Source organism: Urocitellus parryii, unplaced genomic scaffold (assembly GCF_045843805.1).
Source record: "Urocitellus parryii isolate mUroPar1 unplaced genomic scaffold, mUroPar1.hap1 Scaffold_91, whole genome shotgun sequence".
NCBI lineage: Eukaryota > Metazoa > Chordata > Mammalia > Rodentia > Sciuridae > Urocitellus > Urocitellus parryii.
In genome coordinates, this window is record NW_027554225.1 from 474640 (window position 1) to 498118 (window position 23479).

The 23479-nt window shown below is 35.7% G+C and overlaps 1 pseudogene; it reads left to right on the forward strand.

Annotated features, from left to right (window-relative positions):
- Positions 1–268: 268 nt before the first annotated feature.
- LOC144253087 (ankyrin repeat domain-containing protein 60-like) overlaps positions 269–23479 on the forward strand; it is a 35825-nt pseudogene continuing 12614 nt past the window's right edge.

The following is a 23479-nucleotide window of genomic DNA, read 5'->3' on the forward strand; positions in this document are numbered from 1 at the left end:
GGATCTGTGGGGTTTCCAGAGCACCCAGTCAACGCCCCCTCCCCTATAACCGCTCCCCCTCCACCCGCCCCTCACACAGTGCCCAGAGGCGCAGGAAGCCGGCATGTGTCAGGCTCCACACGTGGCTGCTCTGGGGTGTCATTTTTAATTTCTCTGGAGGACATTTCTTCTGGTGAGCCAGCAGGTCTATTTTGTTGTGACCTTTAATTAACACCCTGAGAGACACCTCCTGAAGGACCAGCCCAGCGCTGGGATCACGTGAGGTGTAATGGCATCCCCAAGCTCCCAGGAGAGACCGGGTCTGGAGGTAGGTGAGGGAGCAAAGGACTTCTAGGGCTTTCCAGTCGGGGGCTTGGTTCTGAGATATGGGTGAGGCAGGAGGGGGCAGGAAGAGAAAAATTGGGGGTACTGGAACTCTGGGCAACGCCCCCCACCCCACTTTCCTGGGGGAAAAAATCTTTCTTGTCCTCTCTGGTGCTGCCATTCCCCCTACACCCCCGGGCTGCAGCCTTTGCCTGGGAATATGTCACAGATACCAAGGCGAGGTAAGAAGGGCAAAATAAAGATGTTGAGAACAGTGTGGAAGTTTCCATTACGTTCCTACTAACAATTTAAAAGCGATCATATCAGTAGAGAACCTTAGGGGGAATAGGAACACCTCCAGGCAGCACAGGCCAGCTCCAGCCGAATCTGTATTCCATATAGGTGCAGCGGAAAGTATTGTTGCCATTAGGTATGGGCTGCTTATCAGCCGGAAAGCAGCGTGTGGCCAGGTGAAATGGACGAGCTGGTGAAGACGCGGGTGGGAAGGTGGGATGTGGAGGGGGAGCAAATGGGGAGCTGCGCGATCCACCATGGAGACTGATGAGCCGGGAGCTTATCTGATTTGCATCCCAAAGTATCTGGGGCCCCAGATTGTGTTTTATGGGTTCGGAGAGCCCTCTGTTGATAAAAGTCTATAACTGGAGGCTCCACAAATGATTTGAAGCGTTTAAAAATGTAAACGCAGTGAAATGCAAAAATTTTAAACGCATAATTCTGTGCGTTTTTATAAATGTATGCTCATTTTTATAAATTTTATACTCTTGTATAATCCACTACCCCAATTAAGATATCAGTTTCCATCACTCCAGAAAATTCTTTCCTGCCTCTTTAGGCAGGCAGTCGGTCCCTACTCCTCATAAGAAACCACTGTTCTGATGTCTATCACCATAGATTAGTTTTGACTGATCTCGAATATTTTTGTACATAGAACTCTTTTGTGTTTGGCTTAGCATACGTTTTCTTCATTCCATGTTGCCTTTTATGGGTCAGTTTTCCGTTATTCTGTTTCTCATTCCTCCATCTCTCCCATCCTCTCTTATTAATTGAATAATTTTTAGTATTTAATATCATTCTTCTATTGGGTTTTTGTTCTAATGATTACAATATGCATATTTAACTTACTATGGGATAATTAGTGTTAATATTGTACTACTTCACCTAAAATGTAAGTTTGCAACAGTTCAATTCCATTTTCTCTCTCACCTTTAGGCTAATATTTGAATATACTTTATGTGTATATACATTATAAGATCCTGTTTTAGCTAGCTTTTTTGATGCTGAGACCAAAATACCTAACAGGAATAGCATAAAGAATGGAAAATTTATTTGGTGATGGGTCACAGTTTCAGATGTCTCAGACCATAGATGGCCAACTCCATAGCTCTGGCCCAAGGTGATGCAGAACATCATGGACAAAGGGCATGGCAGAAGAAATCAGCTCAAGACATTGTAATCTGGAAGCACATAGAGAGGGCTTTGCTCACCAAGAACAAAATATAAACCCCAAAGCCATGCCCCAGTGACCTACCTCTGCCAGCCACACCCCACTTGCCTATTACCTCCCAGTTAATCCATATCAGTGGATCAATCCCCTGATTAGGTTACAACTTTAATACTCTAACCATTTCACTACTAAATGTTCTTGCATTGGCTCATACATGATCTTTGGGGGGTACACCTCATATCTAAACCATAACAGGCCCACAATACAATTTTATCAATTTTACTTTAAACAATCTGTCATCTTTCCATGAAAAGAGAAAAAAATTCAGTGTTTTGTATATACCTAGTTTTTTATAATATTTATTTTTTTAGTTGTAGATGGACACAATACCCTTATTTTATTTATTCATTCATTTTATGTGATGCTGAGAATTGAATCCAGGGCCTTGCAAGTGCTTGGTGAGTGCTCTACCACTGAGCCACCACCCCAGGCCCTATACCCAGTTTTAACATTTCTGAGACTGTTCATTTTTTTCCCTATTGTGCCAAATGTCCAACTAGATTGTTTCCTGAAGAACTGCCTAAAGAAGTTCACATAGCATTTTTTATAGTGAGGGTTTCTTTACAACATATACTTTCAGATTCTGCTTATCTGAAAATGTCTTTATTTCACTTTTGGGTTTGAGGAATGGTTTAATTAGATGTAGGATTCTTGGTTGGCAGTTATTTTTCTGCCAGCCCTTTAAGAATGTCATTCATTGTCATTCCATGCTTCTGATTAAAGGTAAGCAGTAATTCTTATGGACATTCCCCTGCATGTATTGCATCCCTTTTTTTCCCCTCTGGGTGCCTTGAAGATTTTCTATTTATCTTTGGTTTTCAGAAATTTGACTGATGTTTCTGGATATGATTTTCTACATTTATCCTGCTTAGGTCTGCTGAATTTCTAGGACCTATAAATTGATTGGTAAGTTTTTGATCAAATTTGAGCAATTTACAGTCAATGTTAAAATACCCTTTCTGCCCTATTTTATCTCTTTTTTCTCTGTTTGGGACTTTTGTAAATGTGTATGTTATTATGCTGTTTGATATTATTCTATGGGTTACTGAAGTTCTTTTCATTGTTTGTATTTTTATCCTTATATTCTACGTGTTGTATAACTTATATTGTCCTTCATTAAATTCACCAATTCTTACTTCTTCTATAAGGCCTATCCAGTGATTTTTTTCATTTTAGATTGTGTGTGTGTGTGTGTGTGTGTGAGTGTGCGCGCACGCACACATACATGCACACTCACACAGGAGAAAGAGAAAGAAAGACATTTCCATTTCATTTGTTCATTTCCTTTAACTCTTTGAATGTAGTTATAATAGCAGCTTTAAAATTCTTTTCTTTCTTTTTTTTCCCCCAGTGCTAGAGATAGAACCCAGGACCAAGTGCACTACCACTGAACTACATCCCTGTCCCTAATCCTAATGCTTTTCTGAATTCCAACATTTGACTCATTTGGGAACCACTTTCAATTAAATGATTTTTCTCTTTGACTCTGAATCACATTTTCCTGTTTCTTTTCATAGCCAATAAACTTTAACTGCATACTGAATATTGTGGATACTACATTGTAGAAATATTATATTCTGTTGTCTTCATTGAAGAGTACTGATTTTTTAGTCTAGCAGGCAGGTAAGTTACCAGTGGATCACCTTGAACTTGGAGAGGCTTGACTTTTTACCTCTAATGATTATAATATGCATCTTTCATTTGTCACAGCCTACATTGGAAATACCTCTGCTTCAAAACAATGTTCATTGACAAGTACACTGCACAATTTCTACACTCAGGAACCCCTGGTGTACAACCTTATACAAGAGAAACCTCACAAGCATTCTTAGAATACTCTTGCATTAACTACCATCATAAAAAATTAACTATGTATAGGAACATAAAAACAAACAACGTTGGAGATGTGCTTGAAGCTATTGACACCAAATATAAATTCTCAAGAAAAAATAGCAGAAAATACCACCTTCACACATTTCAATAATTTCACTCATTATACTAATAAATCATATCTTGCAACAATAAGAAGGAAAACTATACACTAGAATCAGCATGAATAAAATTCAACTTAATAAACCATACAATAGGAGAACACTTATAATGTTTCATGGAATTGGAAACACACATGAACACACAGTGTGACACATTGGAACTCAACTAAGCCACATTTCATACTTCTAGAAAAGAGTCTAGTGGCATTATTTGACTATAGAGCACTTCCTATTGCATCATTCATAACACCATATAGTCCACAATATGATCTCCAAACAGAAACCCAGACATATAACAAAATGTTGGTCATGTCTCTATAAGAACTAATGAGAGTAACAAGATTTATGAATACATCTCATAGTATAGATGACAACAAATGTACATCCATATTATCTGTATTCTTTTTGGGTGACCAAGTAGGTGCAATACACATGGACAACAGATTAGACTTTGAAATTTCCTTATATATAAAAACAGACAACCAAATATACATAATACCATAACCAGATAAAGGATAAGACCCTAAACTTAACATAAGTAGTGCTGTATGGATAGATGATTATGTAACACCAGACATACTGATAGGATTGCTGCACTGGAGTCAATGTAAAATTCAATACACCTACTTCTACCCCAGGTATAAGATAAAAGCAGCAGACAAAAGGCCTTAATCATGGTGGAAACAGCAGGCATGAATTTTGATTGAGTATCAAAATATATAGAGTAGATCATAATATGCTCTATGATTTCTACATGCTACTACAAAAATGGAATAAGCCATGGGAATTAAGTCAAAATTATTTTGTGGCTCAACAGCTCTGTTTAAAAAGAACTTTAATTGCTAAAAGATCATGGCAGAAACAGGAACATGTATTTATTTGTATTATCCATGTCCTCTGAAAGATGTTACATCAGGGACCAACACCAACCATGTATAATTGATAGAAGAGGTATTAATGCCACACATAAACTATTTACAGCACATTACCCATCATGAATGAAATTCTATAGAGAAAGTCCAAGGCTAACAACAATCACCTTATGTAATACCAAATATACAAATTCCTTCACAAATAATTGTAAATCCCATAATTCAGAGGATAACATTAACTATTGACACAACACTATATGCTAAGGAGCTATATAGGAGATGCCATAAAAAAAGAAATGCATATTCCAACAATACAAAGACAACACATTAGAAAAACAAGGGAGATTTTAGAATAGATAGCTATAGCTGGACAGCTATAGCATTAGAATAAATCTTTAGTGCAAAACATAGAGGACATGGATGTTAGAATTACAGTCCTGGAACACATTAGAGACAGAAATTCATGGACTAAAAATAATTTCCAGATCTTTATATACAATCACAGATATCATACATCAAGCTGAACTACAGAGGTGAACTATAGTTCAGACACTAACAGCCCATAAAGAATATTATGATGCTTTTATACAGAAAATGGATAAGAGAATGAAATAAATAAACACATAAAACCACTAATATCAGAAATTAGCCTCAATGGAACAATTTTACTGGAAGTTTCAGTGATACCAATTGACACATTAACTTACCTATACATAAACCATCATATAAACCATCATGAGTTACATGTATCTAAGGTCACTATAATTGTGAAGAAGTAATACGATTCAGAAATAATCTTTTTGCTGTCTGTTCACCTAATACCTTTAGCATAACTATCCATGTAAACACATATACCCTAAACACAAACAATTACAACCACACAAAACACATCTGACAGCAACTCCCACAGTGAGGATTATTATTATTATTACTCTGAATATTCTGACACCAATATATGTTTTGGTAAATGTAAAACAACCCATGAAGCACATGGAAGTTGACATTATACACTAAATCAGGTAAATGTATAACAGCTTTCTCAAATCAACAGATACAGATAAAACACACATTACAAACTAATATGGTATTTGAAGAAAATTAGAGGATAAACCAGACATACAATTGGAATGTATGAAGCAACTTCAAAACCAGACTTAACATATTATACAACAACTACAAAGACAGGATGCCCAAATAATATTGGATATAGCACACCTTAATAACAGAAATCACATTGTCTCACCAGTAGTACATGTAATAAAAACAGATTATTTATCATACAAACATAATGTAGTCAATAGATTATGATGCTCTTGGGCAGATTAACTCTATAAGCTCCTCAAGTTTGACACAGTATGCTGGCACATTCCAAAATGGTTCCAGGACATAAAAGAAATTCTCCACTATGCACTGCTAATATGCATATTCATGATAGCCTTAAAATTTTTAATATGCATGCTAAATGGAATAAAAAAATTAAAACAAGACACAAAGAACTTAAAACACATGTAGGTAATATTAGATGGCTATGGGACCACTCTGCAGTCACCTCTGAATAAGGAGAAGTGGATGTAACATATATGAATAACACCTGCACTTTACAGCACACTTGGATATTGTTGGACCCAGTTATCTGTGTTAACACCCACCTGGATTTCCTGAGAAACAGACTGGGAAACTGAAAATACCATTTTATGACATTGATTGAAAATTACTTCTGCCTTCCATTTGATGCTAACATTTTGACATATATTGGTTGTAACAACCTAATGATTCTTGCAAAATTGTTATAAGTATTCTTAAATTTAGGGTTAAGACTTTGCTGTGTGCTTAAAAACTTTGGAGTACTATATAGACACACCTTAGTTGAGCTGCTGTGGCAGATAATTCCTAACAGATTCACTAGAAAATTAAGATATTTAGGATTTAAGAGAAGCTGGGAACAATAAAAAGTGAGACCATTTATCAGAATTTGACAGATGTTTTAATGACAACCAGACCAGATGTTTCTGACCCCAGGATAAGGGATGCCATGGAGAAATCCAGTGGTAGCTGATAAGGATTGCTAGGGGAAGGTCAAAAAGCCTCAAAATATAGTGTAAAATATAGAGCTAATGGACAGGGATTCAGCCAATAAAAACAAGGGTGCACTTGAGCTGGAGAGCCTGATGAGGACCTGAACTTCCAGCACTTGTCATCATTCTCCTGATCCTCTGTGTGATCCTCATCAATCTCAAATTCTACAGCCTTGTCTGGACCTTGTTGAGAGACTTAACATCTCCCTATGACCCTCTCCTCAACTGATCATCCACTCTATGCTGGGAAAAGCCTGCCTTGGTTCCAGACCTGATCACTGTGATTTGAGTGAGTATGCATATGCTAGACATAATACCTAAGACTTGAGACTTTTGAATTTAGCATGCAGAGAGAATTTCTGTCACTAGCCTCTCATGACTAAGTGTGCTTTGCAATTCTTAGTATTAATCTAGAATTGTTTGCTGTGAATTGATTATGTCTATTGCAGTGCCTACCAATAAGGATTTCTGTTTTCTTGATTAAGAACCTATAGAGTAAAATTATATTGAGTAATTTGAATGAATAAAGCATTGAAAGGGGCAGAAGCGTGTGGACATTCTTTATTTCTCCCTTGACTTCATAAGTCACAATTTTGCCCCCCTGTGACAGGTTGTTATTATTTTTAAAGTATAAAATTAAGGGATTCTTATCACTAAAGATTATGTTTGTCTCCAATTCTAAATGTTGACTTTATTTTTGGTATTATATCTGTACTTTGACTGTTATTAGGTTAAAGATGATTGCTAGAAAATACTTCCTAAACTTGTACATGTTGGGTTATTGGGAATATATGGCTATGTGTTTGCTCTCAAAGCAGAAAAATAAAAAATGCAGAACTTATGATACCAGAAACACAAACATACAGACATCACACTTGCCAGAACATACTGTCTTGGTCTCCAGCACCCACTTGAAGGATTTCTAGAGTTTAATAAATAATATAGTTAATTTTTCTCAAATCTCAGTATTTGAATAATCATCTTTGTTCTTCTGTACATTAATGGAGTAACTACATTTTTGTTTTGGTGAGAATCATGTCTGTTTTGGATAAGTTATAAATGAACTAGTATGATACACAGACTTTATAAACATTATGTAAGTTATAAGAATATGAATCCAATTTATAGAAATATAATTCTGATAAAAAGTGAGATCACATTATTTTGATGCTTATTATAACGCCTCTATCCCTTCCTGTAAATAAATCAGAATTTTTTTATATATCACTTAATTCAAGGGCTTATCACAATTATTCATACTATATATCATAAACTGAATTAGAGAACAAATTAAATATAATTGCTTTTATATGACTGATAGATAGTCAACTTATTTTTCATTGCAGAATAGCAAATGAGACTGTGCAGAAAGATGTATTTTAGTCTTGGCCATATTTCATTATGGATTTAGACTTAATGACGTGGATTTATATACACATTTGTCTGTTGAAATCTCAAATTTACGAGTACAGTTAGTCCATATTATTTTTCCCAGGTACTCACAGTCAGCTATGACACATAGAATCGGAAGAATTACCCACTAAGACTGGGTTTTTTGGGCTCAGTGGTAGAGTACTCACCTAGCATGTGTGAGGCACTGGGTTTGATTCTCAGCACAACATAAAAATAAAACAAAGATACTGTGTGTCCACCTACAACTAAAAATAAATGTTAAAAACAATTATCAAGTAGGAGCATGTGAACTCATGGCAGAATAAAGATGATTCGCAGGGAGACTCCCATGCCAGTTGTACTTAATACCTCAAGTCTTGATTTTATAACATTTTCAATGTTGGTCAGTAAATCAGTGACAGTACCAGTCATACCATGTCCTTGGCAAAATAGGGTGCAGCATAATTACAAAGGAGTGAGGAGGGATGGAAAAGGGAGGAACTGAGGTACAAGATTGACCAAATGATGTATGTACGTATATGAATAGACCTCAGTAAATTCCACCTTCATGTATATCTATAAAGCACCATTTTATTAAACAATAATTAAATGGAAGGAAGACAAATAAGGGGCATGGAGTAGAGGAAGGAGAAAAAAAGCAAAATAAAAGTACTGGGAATAAAATGTAGCAAATTATATCCCATGCATGTACCCATGTCAAAATGGACCCCACTATTATGTATAATAAAGTCCTCTAATAAAACATTTAAAATGAGGAAAAATATATATACACTGCCAATTAAACTGAGAATTTCTCAACCAAATAAAAATGTAATTGATGTGTTTAGTTCCAAAAAATTATGGAATAAGTTTTTAATAAATGCTGATTTTATTAAGAATGATAGTATTGGGGGGGCATAGGGGGAAAGATTGGTTGAGAAACGAGCAGCAAGGAGCACTAGTGAGGAGAAGAACTCCAAATTATATTGTACTCTAGAGGATCCCAAAAGACAACAAAACTCCAATTTCTGTGCACCCATTCACACTTTCTCACAACATTTATTGGCTATCAAGCCTCATAAATTTTCTAGTCTACCCCATATATGATTCTGCACAGAGTTTTTAATGGGAAACTTGTTTACAGATTAGGGGAATAACTGGCCATTCTTACCATACCTTTGATAAACATCTGTTCTTGGGCCTGAAGCCTGCACAGGTGCATTTATACTTCAAAGGGGAGTGGTCAGACTCTCAAGAGAAGTTCTCTACAATCCAAGTTGTAGGGACCCACAGTCAATCAGGCTTCCTGGAGAAAGACTGAGAGATGGCAATGGAATTGACACCTTACCTAGGAGTAGGTTTCTTACCATAGTATTTTTACAATTTCATTTTCCAACCAGGTCTGTTTTGTCATCACAAGGTAACAAATAACTTAGTGGTCTTAACACACTTTTCAATTTTTCAATATTTTTTTTAATACTTTAACACTGAAAAAAAAAACATTAATACATCAAAGAAAACAAGTAATTAATTGCACTTGGGACCCATCCCCTCACGCTCAGGAATCTCTATCAGCATTCCTGCTTATTCCCTGCCAGGTTCACAGAAAACAGTGAGGTCACAGTGTTAAATGATGAGAGGCACAGTCTCAAGAAACGGTACTTATTTTCAGTGATACTGTACAAAATAGTGAAGGAGAGAGCTGGGATCAAGCTAGGTTTCCCTCAGATCTGAGGGCCGGGATAAGCCCAGCCTGCATTCCTAGCTTTTATTTATTTATATATTTATTTTATTTTTTTTACAAATCTCAATACAGCTTTCCAGAGTTGTGCTTATTTGCATTTCTACCAACAACATATAAGTGTACCTCCCCCAATTCTCACCAGCATCTAGTATTATTTGTATTCTTTATGTTTGCCATTATAACTGAACTGAGATAAAATTTCAGTGTAGTTTCAATTTTCATTTACCTTTTTAACTAAACTTTTTAAATGTATTTCTTGGCCATTTTTATTTATTCTTTTGAGAAATGCCTATTAATTTATTTTGCCAATTTTCATTGAGTTTTTTTGTTACTGATGTTAAGTGTTTTGAGTTCTTTTATCTGGATATTAATATGTGGTTGGAAGAGAAGCTGCCAAAGATCTCCAATTCTGTAGACTTTATTTATACTTCTGTTTCTTTTGATGAGCAAAAGCTTTTACTTCAAATTCATGACACTTATTTATTCTTAATTTTATTGTTTGAAATTTATGGGTATTTTCAAGGAAGTTGGAGCCTTGAAAATATATTGAAGAATCAGTTTTCTACGACCCCAATATGGCCTTTTCCACGGACTTTCATGTTTATTTTAGAACACCATTATTTTGAATTGAATCACACAGAATAAATAACACTTTACATTTTGCTTTTCAAATGCTCTTCAGCTTCTGCCATATAGTTCATTGTCCATAAGTATTAAAATATATGCAAAGAATAAAGAAAAAGAAGGCTGAAAAAAAGAAAATGACTTTAAAATAGCCATGCATTCCTCTCCCTTTTTCTCTTTTCCTTTTATTCATTCATTCATTCATTCATTCATTCATTTTTAGTACAGGGGAGTGAGTCCAGGACCTCATGTATCCTAGGTAGGTGCTTATCTACTGAACAATATCCCCAGTTCTTTTTTTATTTGGAGACACACTCTTGCTAAGGTTTCAATGCTTGTCTCAAACTTGAAATATTCCTGTCTCACCCTCCCTCTTAGGTGGATAATAGGCATTTGTCACCATGTCTGCAACTTCTCCTGTTAACATTATGCAATGAACACCTGTCACTTCCTTAGCATCTTTAGACACCTAGAACAGTATAGGTAGTTTTAATTGGTGGTCCAAGGAAAACTGTCCCTGGATTCAGTGTGTCTGCAGACACCTAGTACTATGGAAGGTGGTGAGTATGGCAGACTCTCACTGCCTCTGCTCAGCTCAGCCTCAGCATAACCTAGATTGGGATTTCAGGAAGAAAGTTTAAAGATTTAGATCCTCTGAAAGTTAGTGACCACCAAGGCCTCTACTCCTCATCACCTCCTGCCCCCTCCTGCTCCCAGCTCCAGGCCCTCAGAACCTTCTCCAGACCTCACATCCTCATAATGCCTTTCTTCATCCTCCAGATACCCTCTCCAAATATTCACCTTTCTCCATATCCTGTTCTTCCTCCAGACCCCACCCGCATCCTCCAGACCCTAACACTTCTTTACACACCATCCCTTCTCCTGATTCCCCCAACTCTTCCATGTCCACTTTTTACTGTGATCCTGTCAAATTTGCAGTCCCTGCCCCTCTCCCAGTATCCAGCCCTCCTCAAGTCCGTACACCTACTTCAGAGAAGTTCTCTGTTTCAGGATCAAGCCCTTTTCCAGATACCGACCTCCAGATCCCACCCAGATTGAACCTATTTCTGTATAACCTAACCCTTCCTCTGGACATGTCCCTTCCTAAAGACTCCAACTCTCCCATGCCTTGCCCTCCTGGAGACTCTGCCCTTACTTCAGACCCCACCCTTTTCCAGGCCCTGGCCATTCTAGAGACCCAACCTCTCCTCCAGATGCACCCCTGTTCTCACTCCACCAAATCCTAGCCCCCTCCAGAATCCACCCCATCCCAGGCCCACCTCTCCTCCAGACCCACAGTCCTCCTGTCTCTGCCTTCCCTCCAGATCCCTCCCACCTCTCTCCTGGCACCACCTGCTGGGCAAGGTGGAGCAGCTACACACTGTGTTTCCTCAGTGTGCTAATTGGCAGTTTTTGCAGTGGTACATAAAATAATGCCTATTTTATAGACATCTCTCCTGCAGTGGATGAAGTACCTCAGGTTTTCATATGCGTTAAACCAAATTTTAAAAAAATTCCCCTCCTTCTTTTTTAAATATTTATCTATCTATCTATCTATCTATCTATTTATTTATTTATTTATTTATTTATTTATTTATGTGCCAGTGATCAAAACCAGGGGTTTCTATCCACTGAGCTCCTGACTCAGTGCTTTTTTACTTATTAATTTATTTAATTTTAAGACAAGGTCTTGCTAAGTAGATGAGGCTGGCTTTTAATTCCTGATTCTCCTCCTCCTGATTTGTCAAGCAACTTGGTTAATCACAGACATTAAAATAAAATCAGCTGGGGTTGTGACTCAGAGGTGGAGCGCTTGCCTAGCATGTGTGAGGCACTGAGTTCAATTCTCAGTATTGCAATAAAAATGAATAAATAAAATAAAAGTCGATCAACAGCTAATATATATATTTTACAAAAATAAAATCATAATTTGTCAAAGGTTAATTAACAGCCAATGCTGATCCCTGATGATTCTGATTCTGTGGTCTTTTTCAGTGAAAGATCTCTTAGCATCAGTCCATGTTTTCTATGTTTATTGGTCAGTTTATAGTTTCCTTATTTTAGAGTCATTTTATAATGTCTGTATGTACTCAGAAATCCCCCATGTCCAACTGTCTTCTAGTTCAGCATTTGTTTTCTTCTTTTTCTAGTTTACAACAGAATCTTGTGAACTTTTGCTGTTTTTTATCAACAATATTTTAAAAACATGCTTTTAATTTACTTTATTTTTGATTAAAAGACTTATCTTTTTGGAGATTCTTTTGGTACTATTGATTTATTTTAATTAAGTTGAGCTTATTTAGACATCTTTGAGGGCTGGGCATGAAGCTCATGGCAAAGCACTTGCCTAGCATGTGAGAGGTCCTGGGTTTGATCCCATCACCACACATCCACACAGAAGATGTCTTTGAAAGGACTCAAACATAAGAGGTATCCAGAGATATGGTTAAAAAGATCATGTGCTTATACATATATGTGCTCATAATCCACAATACATCTTTCTTATTTGGATGAAATTATTCTAAGCAAATTTTTTAAAATCAGTTTTAGAAGATAGAAGCAGGATGGTGTGTTTTAATTTAACTTTTTTTTAATTTTTAGGTACTTGTTCTAATCAGTTATACATGACAGCAGAATCCTTTTCAATTTATTGTACACAAATGGAGCTTCCTTTTTCACTTCTATGGTTGTACACAAGGTATGGTCATGCCATTCATGAAATTATACATGTACCTAGGTTAATGATATCCGCCTAATTCCACCAACTTTCTGACCTAGGATGGTGATATTTTTCATATCAACTATTATAATGCATAATACTTAAAACCACTATAGATTAAAATTTCTCAGGACTCAAACTATTACAATATGTAAGAGATAAGTCATGAGCTGCATTTTGTAATTTAAATACATTTTCTAAATAATCTATTTATTATATCTATTTATAATTATTTTTTATAATTTTAAAATTTAGAAAGCATATCCTTATATCTTATTAAAATATACATTCACCAGAAAGTTAATTATTTATTGGTTGCTAGTAAAAGGACAGGCTTTCTGATAAACATCAAACTTTATTGATATCAGGAATAATTGTTGTAGAACTCTATTATGCTTCACTCCTCTTCAAAATATCATTTAAAATGCACCAATTGTGATTTTGGTGTTAGAAGTTTGAATTTTTTTTCTTTGAGATTGTTTGTTTATTAGGGTTATTTCTTGTGAAAGTTCCATGATAATATTTTATCTTAATGTTGGTGCCTCCATGTGCTTATAAGGTAGCTTTTAGAGCAGAGTCAAGTGTACATTCATAGTATTTGGTGGATTCATTAGAAAAGCACACACACTTCTCTTTTTTAATAGTTATAGATGGACACAATAATTTTATTTTATTTATTCATTTTTATTAGTTGTTGAGGATTGAACGCAACACCTCACAGATTCGACGTGAGTTTTCTACCACTAAGCCAAAACCCAAGCCACAACATATACTTTTTATAATATTTAAAACGTTATCTTTTTGAATCATTGAAAGCAGAGTTTAGACATGTTAGTATTGTGAGTTCAGGTATAGTTTAATATTTTTTGTAAGTTTACATAGTGGCTTCTGCCCTATTCTACTTCTTCTATGATTGTCTGTGATCAGATATATGAGCTTGAGAATTTTTTGCACTGTTGATTGGACCTTCGGTTTACACATGCAGGGCAAGCACTGAAGTACAAATATCCCCCTCCCTCTTATAAAGTGTATTTTGAGACAAAGTATTTCTAAATTACCAGGTAGGTCTCAAATTTGTAATCCTAATTCCTTAGCTTCCCAAGTATCTGGGATGACAGGCTAGTGTCAAAGTTTCTGGTGTGTCCTGGAGTATTTATGTCAGTATCATGTTTCCAGTATATTAATAATTTTTAAGCTATACTATGCCCATTTTTTTTAATTTCCCAAAAGTAAAAAAAATAAAGCTTTTTTGGTTGTTTTGGTGGTGTGTTTAATGTAAACATACTTACAATGTTAAACTGAAAGTTTCTCATAGTCTAGCTATGCAATTTAATGAGAGGAAAGTATTTTGATTCTGATAATATCAACTGTATTTCAGGTCCAACATGTTTTCCTAAAAGCAGCGATTATTATTATTTTATTTGATTATACAAATAAGGCCATTTGTTTTCCTTTTATGTGCTGGGAGTTTAGCCCAGTGCATTCTTAATGCTTCTACTGAGTTCCATCTGCAGTTCTCTAAATCTTTTAGTTATTATGACCTTTTTGGCTAGTTAGATTGATAATAAAATCACATTCAATTGAATAAAATTCAATTGAGGTTTTTCCCCTGACTTATTAAGGTGTCGTTGACAAATAAAAATGATATATTCAAGCTATAGAATGTGATGTTTTCATATCCTTATACATGAAATGATTGCTAAAACTGATAAGGCAACATACTCATTATCTCACAGTTAACTTTCTTTTTAATGGGAAGATCATTTAATATATAATTAATATCTATTAAGATAACTTAATACTCTTTGCAAATTTCAAATATGCATTGTTAACTATGTCTATTAACAATATGTAGTATTAATTATAGTCCCCATGCTGTACATTAGGTCTCCAAAATTTAAGTGGTCATTTTTGTTTCAAGGCTTTTTTTTACTTTAAAATTTATTTATTTATTAAACATCAGAAACTTATTGTTGCTCAAAACATTACATTGATCTTGACATATAATATATCATACATTTGTTTCAAATGGGGTATGAATTCTTATCATTCCCATGAGTACACATTACAGGACCACATTGATTATACAGCCACATTTATACATACTGCCATACTAGTGTCTGTTGTATTATGCTGCCCTTCCTATCCCCTTCCTATCCCCCCTCCCCAAATGACCGGGCAGTGTCCCTGAGTGGGTGCGAATCAATTGAGTCTTGAACCATTCAAGAGTTACAGCATCTAGTAATTCCTTGTGATTTTTAAAACATAAATTATTTTTTATAAGAAAGCACCTGGGCTGCCATCCATGTTGCTCTCCTCACACCACTTCCTTCAGAGCAGCAAGAGGAGGTGAACATTTATTTTCTATTAAACACTTCTGTTGGGAGGTTTCATTTATTGTGATTACCAACCCTATTTATATTTTTTTGACTACTGGTCACAGTAACAAATATTTGAATCTATCAGTGCTAAAGGATAGGCATAGAAACAAATTAAAGACACTTCTTTGGGAGTGGTGATTCAGACACAAGTAGCCAAATTGCCATTGCAATATATTATATTTTTACACAAAGTCACTCTTTTAAGAAAATTCAGCCATTAAATTTATATAGACTGTTTTTTTTATTCCAGTGATCATATTCTTAGAAGGCACACACAAAATGTAGTGACAGAATATATATAATTTACATATGTGTCATGACTTCACATAAACATGTAAAAGAAGAGGCACATATCTTGAATTATATATTAGTTTGGATTCTTTTAATTTTCTTGTGGGTGCTGTGGATTGAACTCAAGGCCTTGTGCATGTGAAGTAAGCACTCAACCTAGCCCTTGATTGGATAATTTGATTTTATTTAATAAGTTTTCATAATATAATAGACAACTAGCTGAGTGTGTAGTTACCAGTAATTTACTGTATAAATAATTTTAAAAGCCTGTGTTTGAGAAAATAGAGCCATGTCTTTATGTTTTATTTTACTGTGATCTCTGCCCTACCAGTCTCTGCTCCAACCCCTTTTCTTACCTCAGCACGGGTAGTCAGGTGGATGGAGCAGGTGCAGAGATGGAGACCATGACCTGACTGAGGTGTGAGAGCAGAGAAAGCAGAGGGCCATGACAGGTTCACCAAGGGACACCAAGCCTTGCACTGGGCTACCTGCAGGCTATGCTGGAGCAAGGTGGACAGTGAGGAGCAGGGGGGACAGAGAGGAGGAAAGAAGCTGGAATAGAAGCCCAGCTGTCTCTCTGAAAGAGCTCACATTGGGATGTGCACACTGTAAGAACATGGAATTAAGTGCTCTTGAGGATACTGGGCAAGGTGATGAGGAACAGCAAGAAAGACTGCTCAGAGACTGGCGGGGCTGCATGGCCACAGACACAATTCTGGTTGCTCTGCAGAAAGGCTCTCTTTGCCTACATCAACCCCTGGTCACAAAGATGACAGAAAAATGGCTTGATTATTACTGTAGACCTGGTCTTGTACATTCCTAACTGATGAGAGAGGAATACGAAGATTATGACACATGTTTTATAAAAACTAAGGAGCAGAAGCCCAAGGCTTCATGATCTGTGATGACCCTCAAGTGGGCCTGAGGCTCCACACAGAGTGTATGGAATGGGATGAACCAAATCTGGCAGGATCTGCTCAGAAGTGTTTTTGTGATCCACATCAGTGCACACAATGTATTTTTATTCCTAAATACTCATATTTTCTAAAAATGAGAAATTATCTTCTATAACTATGGTGCAATGATCAAAATAGGAAAAGTATAACTATATAGTCTGTAAATCTTTTTCAAAATTCATCAGTTATTTCAACAATTGTCTTTAAACAAAAATAAATTCAATTTTGGGAAATTTTTAGTATTAATTATTTTTTATAACTGGGATTGTTCCTGAGTATCTCTGGACTATTCATAACACCTATGATTTTTGAATGATGTATGTCAGTAGTAGTTCTGTAGATTTTCCTTCAGTTTGAATCATATGTTTTCTCGTAAGTGGATTCAGGTTATGCCATTAGAGGAAGACCATCATGCATACAATGCCTAGTTCTTACACTAGATTGTATTCTGGCAGCACTGACAGACATGATTACAAATTATGATTAGCCTCTAGTAATGGTGGACATATCCTCCCAGATTTAGACTTAGCCTCCACTTAAGAGTAAACAAATATCTGGGGTCTCATTCACATAAGCCCAAGAAACTATGGAAGTATACAGTGTCTCCATCACTGGTTATTGTTGACTAATTATTTGGGTAAGTAGTATCTGCCAGTTTGGTCCATGATAATCATAGTATTTATTTGTGTTTATAATTTATAAATATTTTATGTGGAGATACTTTGGGAGTTTGTAAATATCTGCTTGGTCCTTAAGATTTCACCCACTAGAATTAATATATTTCCTTGATGATTCCTCCTTGTGTCAAATTATTACTATTATGGTAGCCAAATGACAATTTTTTTCATTGATTCTACATTAACAAATATAGCAAAACCAAACAAAAGTGAGCAAGAAGAAAAAGCTTATCATTTTGGTACTCACATGCCCCAGATATGGACAGTAACTGCCATTTCAAGCTGATTGCACCGATTTTTTATGTGTTCCTATTCATCCTGGAGTGCTTTTGACTTTCTTGCACAACAAGATGTTTCAAGCACATCATTTATTTTCTTGTTATAGAGCTGGAATTATCATTTTTTTTTCTAGTAGCTCTGTTTTCTCTTAGAGGAAAAATAGCTGACAAGTATTTGTGATGGTTGTCATTATTACTTTTGGGGTTTTCATGTTAAGGACATTTATCATATATATAATATAAAAATGTGTATTTTTTCTTTTTAATAGTTTTTCAGTTGTCAATGTCCCTTTATTTTATTTTTTAATGCACAGTGCTGAGAATCAAACCTAGTGCCTAACACATACTAGTTAAGCGCTCTGCCACTGAGCCACAATCCCAGGCCAAAATGTGTACATTTCATATAAAAAAAAAATAAAGAAGGGTCTTTTGTATATATTCTGATTTTGTATATATATATATATATATATATATATATATTCCTATTTAAAGATGTATACTGAAAAATTATACGTACATATGTAAAGAATCTTTATTATAGAATTTTCTTATGAATTAGAAATAGTCTAAATACTCTTTCAGAATTCTGGATTTTATCTGTAAAATAATGTAGTATGTTATCATTTTTAAAAATGTGAAATTTATAGAGTATGTATTATTTGAAATATAAAGCATATTTAAAACACTTAGTTTCTTAACACATCTTAAGTTCACTTCTAATACTTCTAACAACTTGATAAGTTGAGGAAAGAAGCTGCCTGCCACACTGGCACTCTACCTGCTTACGGAAATTGTATTCATCATTAGATTTTAATTTTCATTACCAGTGGATAAATGCTCAAATATTTGACTCTCAAATTAACCTTAATTCTGTAGGTGGATTGCACATAGGGATACCTGTCCCACCAACCTGTCAATATATTTGGTGACATTAAATCATATCAATGGAATTTGCAAAATATTTCTTCAGAAGACCACATCATGAAAACTTTAGGCTTTGTGAACCAGAATTTCTCTGTGGTCATAGCATAAAATCTGCAATATATAATAATTGAATACCTGATGACATTCCAATAAAACTATATTTTCAAGGTAAGGAAGGGACACTCAGTCGTAGATTATTTTCCTAGCATGTGTAAGGACCTGAGTTTGATTCTCAGCACCACATATAAATCAATAAAATAAAGGTATTCTTTCGAACTAATAAATAGTTACAAAAAAACAAATATCTAGTATTTAACCCTCCGACTTTGAACCATATATCACATTCTTAAAAAAAAAAAAAAATATATATATATATATATATATGACTTGGTATCAGCATAATACAGTGTTACAAAGTCACATCAATATTTATAGCAAAACAATTCACAAGAGTTGAGCTATGGGACAAAGCTAGATGCTCATCAACTAATAAATGAATAGAAAAATTGTTGTATATATAAACAATAAAATATTACTCACCCATAAAGAAGAATGACTCTATTACAAATCCCAGTAATTAAATGGATATGAAGACTCATTGTGAGCAAAACGAGAAAAAAAAAAAAACATAGGTGGAATGTTTTTGCTGATAATTGGAGGCTAAACCACAATAAATGAGAGAGGAAAAGGGGAGAAGTTCAGTAGATAATCCAAAGAAGCCTTCAAGAAAGATAGAATAGATAGGAATAGGAAAGACATTAAAATGAATAATTAGAATAATTATGAATTATTGTTTTAACTGGACAAGATATAATTATTTATTTTTATGGTGCTGAGGATTGAACCAGATCTTTACATGTGAGGCAAGCACTTTACCAATGTACTATATTCCCAGCTCGAAAAATTATGAATTATAAATAAGAGTTTCTATGCTTGTATAATTTTATCAAAATGGATTCTATGCCATGTAAACTTATGAATAACAACTAAAATAAAGTTAAAACTAGGAAATAGGAACATGAAACAAAATTGATAGAATAAAAGTCTGATGATTAAATGTCTTTAGGTTCATTTCAGAATTTTCTGAATCTCTCCCTATGTGGAGTCTGCCAAAGTTATTCAGGCCTGAAAGAAAGGTAGAAGTTCAGGATGCTGCAAAGAGAAGACGAAGGGACTGCACCTCTGCTGCATTGATATACAGGTGAAGGGATCCAAATGAGAAGATAATCTCAAGGTCCCCCATGTTTAACTAGGGCAGAGAGGAGCAAGGTGCTTGATTATATATTTATTTAATGGCACATACATGGAGATATATATAGAATTATAAAAATCTGAAATTAGTTTTCCTGGATTTACAAATGAAAGCCAAATGTTTTTTCCTTGAAGAAAGAGATCCTTGACCCTCTTTTAACACTAAGTCTCATCTGTATTATATGACTTTTTGCACCCCTGATGTTTAGGGAGCAAGATACAGATCTCTCTTTTGAATCTTATCAAAACAAGCAGGCAGAGGTGAGAAGTAAGTAATGCTGTTTTTTTTTCTTTGTAAAGTGCAGAGTGTCCAGCTGCAATTAAGGATGCACCCCTTGGCAAGGCTTTTTTGACTGTTGTAGGAAGGCAGGTGAGCACCCAGGTCCCAGAATCAAGGTGAGTGGCAGGAGGCAGAAAGATTGCCCAGGTTTGCCTTGTTCTGTGGAAATCTGCCATCATGTGGCCACCATAGGTATTTCTTTCAAAAAATGTCTCACCAGTGACCAAGGGAGCCCAGGGACAGCTGGATTTTATATGTCTGTGCTCTCTGATGTCTCTTCTGTGCTAATCTTCTTATTCTGCCTCCAGAATAAACCACTTAGAGAAAAACCAGGCTCTAATTCTGACATCCACATCCAAGTCTACTACAGGGCACCTGTCAAGCCTGCTGGAAGCACTCACCAATGTGGGCAAAAGGCAATGTGTTTATTTGGCACTGAATATTTCTTTTCTGTTTCTACTGTTTTTGTTTTAGCTACCTGCCCCAGGTAGCCCATGTAGCAGTCAATTCTACTGGCCTTCCAGTACTTTTACAAGATGTATTGACAACTTTTTAACAAACTGAAAGACCATATTCATTTGCATATGTTTAAATATATAAAAGATGAAATGTCAGCACTCCAAAGAATGCTTTGTGATAGTCTTATTATAGGAAGTGGCCCAGGTTCAAATCAACCTCAATTTTTTAGCATTAGATCCAAATAGAACTTAGAACTCTGGTAACCAGGCACACACATTCCATAGAGGGTGCATTATTCATCTCATATAAAGGGAGATGCACAAGATAAAGAGATGTTTTCATGACATATTCAAACCTTTCAGGGTTCTAGGCACAAATATGTCCAAACCACATTTGCACATTGGCTCAGCCTTCACATCAGGACCTATGACTATTTATCAGAAGGCATTTATGGGTAAAAGAGAGAAGTTTAGAGAAGACCAATCCAGACAAGTCCTCATCTGGGATCACAGCTGGTAAGTTTTTTGACATTCCCCTTCTGTATGTGGGGGGGGGAAGTAATTGAGGGGCACCTTCAATGGAAGAATTAGGTTATATCAGGACATGGGTGGTAAGGTGGATATTTAAATATTGGGTTCTAGTTTTTTTTTTTTTTTAACTGAAATTACTATTCAAAGACCTTATTCTGTAATCCAATGTGTGGAGGTCTATGCATATATTCATCTATTTCTAGATGAGTCGCATCCCCCAAAAAATAAAACCACTAAAGGCATGACAGTGCAGTTATGTTGGGTCACAGGCTAGAATGGAATTAATCCATCGTGATGTCTTATTTAAGGGGAACAAGTGGGCGATTATGCAGTTCATGGCCCTGAGGTAGGAACCAGATGCCAGATAAAGATCACTATTAGCTACCCCCCAAGTTAAAATGGGATCAGAGCAAGAAGAGGGACACTGAGTGGGCGAGTAGATGGTTTCACGGAGGTTGGTAGATTATGAGACCAAAGTTGGTAGGGGATAGTCATTTGGAGCGAGAAGGGTTTATGACTAAATGTGGTATGTATCGCCAGTGATTTTAATGTGCTATGCACTTTGAACGATGGCTATATGGTAGATCACTGTCGTATTGACGAGCATTTAATGTGAAGGGATAATATACTGTATTATGTACTATGTTAGTATTATGAACGTGCTTATATGCATGGGGAGAGTGTTATTAATGTTGGTTAAACATATAATGTCCTATGTACATGGATTAATAGTAGTCTAATGGGGAAGAGCAAGTAATGCACGATATACATGGAAGTGAATTGTTGGATGAAAGTTAATAGTGACATAAAAGTCAAGATTTAAGTAACTGGTCGAGTGCAGGGAATAGTTTAAGTAAGAAATATCAGCTTTGGGAGTTGAAGGTGAAAAGTGTATTTTCTTCCCTGATGGGCTGCTCTAAGAAGTCTATAGCTTCATTTTTGGTTTACAAGACCAAAGTAATGTTTATACTATTAGGGCTCTTCATTTAAGAAGTTTGTTTTCAATTAGGCTAACGGTTGGTAAGATTAAGAGAATGATGGTGAAGTAGAGGATTGATGCTAATTGACCAATAATGATAAACGGATATTCAACAGGTTGGCCTCTGATTCAGGTTATCGTAAATAGGTCTGCTACTAGAATTCAGAATATGCATTGACTTAATGGTCGAAATATTATACTGCTTTGTTTAGATAGATGGAGTAGTGGAAAAAGTGTTAGAATAAGGATTGAAAAAACTAGAGCTAAGACACCTCCTAGTTTGTTGGGGATAGATCGTAGGATAGCATAGGCAAACAAGAAATATCATTCTGGTTTAATATGAGGTGGAGTGCTTAGGGGGTTTGCGGGTGTGTAATTGTCAGGGTCTCCTAGAAGGTCAGGTGAAAATAGAACTAGAGTTATCAGAGCTAGAATGAGAAGAAGGACTCCGAGGACATCTTTAATAGTGTAATATGGGTGAAAAGGAATTTTGTCTGAATCAGAAATAAGGCCTGAGGGGTTGTTTGATCCGGTTTCATGGAGGAAAAGAAGGTGGACTATGACTAGAGCTGCAATGATGAATGGAAGAACAAAGTGGAATGCGAAAAATTGTGTTAGAGTAGCTTTGTCTACTGAGAAACCACCTCAAATTCATTCTACTAAGGTTGTACCGATGTATGGGATGGCAGATAAAAGATTAGTGATTACGGTTGCTCCTCAGAATGATATTTGGCCTCAGGGGAGGACATAGCCCATAAAAGCTGTGGCTATTACTGCGAATAGAAGAATGACTCCAATGTTTCATGATTCAAAGTAAGTATATGAGCCGTAGTATAATCCTCGGCCTACATGAAGAAAGAGGCAGATGAAGAACATAGATGCACCGTTAGCATGTATATAGCGGATAAGTCAGCCGGAATTTACATCTCGACAGAAATGAGTGACTGATGAAAAGGCTGTTATAGTATCAGATGTGTAATGCATTGCTAGAAATAGCCCCGTGAGGATTTGGATAGCTAGGTAGAGGCCTAATAAGGATCCAAAGTTTCATCATGCGGAAATATTGGAAGGTGCAGGTAAATCAATAAAAGAATGATTGATGATTTTGATTAAAGGGTGAGTTTTGCGAGTGTTTGTCATTAGTGTTTTTATAGTTGAATAACAACGATGATTTTTTATGTCATTAGTCATGGTTAGACTCCATGTAAAAATAATGACGTATGTAACG